The following is a 1,979-nucleotide window of genomic DNA, read 5'->3' on the forward strand; positions in this document are numbered from 1 at the left end:
AGTAGTAAACTCTGTAAGCGTTCTTTTCTTTTCCTCTCGCTTTCTTTTCCTCTCTGTGTGTCTCACGCTCTCATTTTCTCTTTCTGTGGCCCATAGCAAGTTGTCTTACAATCGTCGGTACAACGCAACGGTACAACGAGCAAGCATTTATGGTACCCATAAATTCTTGTTCTGCAAGAGTGGGTGCCATAGTCCAGTGGTTATCGTTAGTGGATAGCACTCCCCTTCGGATCGTGTGTACCCTGGTTCGAATCCCGCCGCGCGAAGAAAGTAGTGACTTTTTTTTTCCATATCTCTCTTGCTCCACATTCTTTGCTCGAAACTGCGAGCACCAGAATAGATTCTAAATTTATTCATTTTGCAAAAAGCACTTGACAATTTCCGCCTGTTTCCGTCTTTATATAAACAGTGGTGGTCCTTTAGCCTATTTTTTGTAAAGCAACCGAAGTCTGTCAGTATACAGGGTGTTTTTTTTTTAGCTGCACCAAATTTTAAAATTAGTAAAATGTAAATCTTTGTCAAGTTATGTTTGCCATTCCAGTGTACGGATTGGCGGCCTCTGGATAATACAGAGCAATTTCCGCAATTACGTGCGTAATTAGCAAATTTACGCTAATTAACTTTCTAATGATCAACAATAGGTGGCTATAGCAAATGAGTACTTTGGGGCCCGTCCTCGACACTACCTAGCCCAAGGATCGAATTTTGAATAGCGGAGTTCATGTGGGAGCTACGCGAACAATTAGTTCCTCTTGGCAGGCTGCTTGAAACTGAAACTGGCCGCAAAAAGAGCGTCTCTGTCGTCGATGTCGCCACCCCCCGGCCTTTCGTCACGTCTCCGACGTCACCGCTGGTCCGGCCAAACGAGCAGCTTGCGTTATCTCTTTGCTGTCTGCGCCGGCGGGCCGCCAAATTTACTTCGTCATTCCGTCGGGCGCCACGTTGCGCTGTGGCGCCAACCCCGCTCCTTGGGCTTTTAGATACTACAGGCGCGGCGTCATATCAGTCTGTATCAGTGAACGCCGCGGATAGCAAGGAGATAACGGAAGCTGCTCGCGGGCCGGACTGGCGCCTAGCTCGGAGACGTGACGAAAGGCAGGGGGGGCGGCGACAGCGTTATGCCATGTCATCAGCTTACTTGTTTTCTCGCATTAACCTGAATTGTTTTGCTATTTATTTGTTCAAATCGTAATTCTTTCGCTGCTGTGTGTAGACAACTTGACATCTTTGCTGCACTTGCTCTAACAAAATTTGTTTTCTTCTTTTTATTTATAGAACAGCTTCTGTAGTATGTGTTTTATTTTCGCGAGTGAGAAAATAAATTCTTCTTTTTCTAGCGTTAGGTAGTGTGAACATTCTCAAATTTGAACACACACACACACATGTGTGTGTATGTGTGTAAATGGATCGGAAAACATTTCTTTAAATGGCCAGGAAAATATCGCTGACGATTGTGTCGTCGTTTATTGCTTGTGCATGTGCTGCAGAAGAACCATTTTTGTAAGGGACCACGGAAATGCAAGGGAAAAAAGCGCACGAAAAAAAAAAAGAAATGTGATTGTGGCAAATCAGAACCTGCTTCAGAATCAGAACGTTGTTTCTTCTTCTGCAGTTGCTCTAACCGCAATTGTTTTCTTCATTTTATTTAGAACAGGGATTGGGCTTCGGTAGTGTGCATTTTTACTCATAATTAATTCTTGTTCTAGTTGCAGCGCTAGGTACTTCCATCATTCTCAAATTTGAACACACACACGCACGCTGTGTGTGTTGCATGTGCTGCAGAAGGACCATTTTTGTAAGGGGTACCGCGGAAATGCAAGGAAAAAAAGCGCACGAAAAAAAAAGAATTGTGATTGTGGCTAATCAGAACCTGCTTCAGAATCAGATCATTCTCAAATTTGAACACACGCACACTGCTGCAGAAGAACTATTTTTGTAAGGGACCACGGAAATGCAAGGAGAAAAAGCGCACGAAAAAA

The sequence above is a fragment of the Dermacentor silvarum genome, chromosome 4 (assembly GCF_013339745.2).
Source record: "Dermacentor silvarum isolate Dsil-2018 chromosome 4, BIME_Dsil_1.4, whole genome shotgun sequence".
NCBI lineage: Eukaryota > Metazoa > Arthropoda > Arachnida > Ixodida > Ixodidae > Dermacentor > Dermacentor silvarum.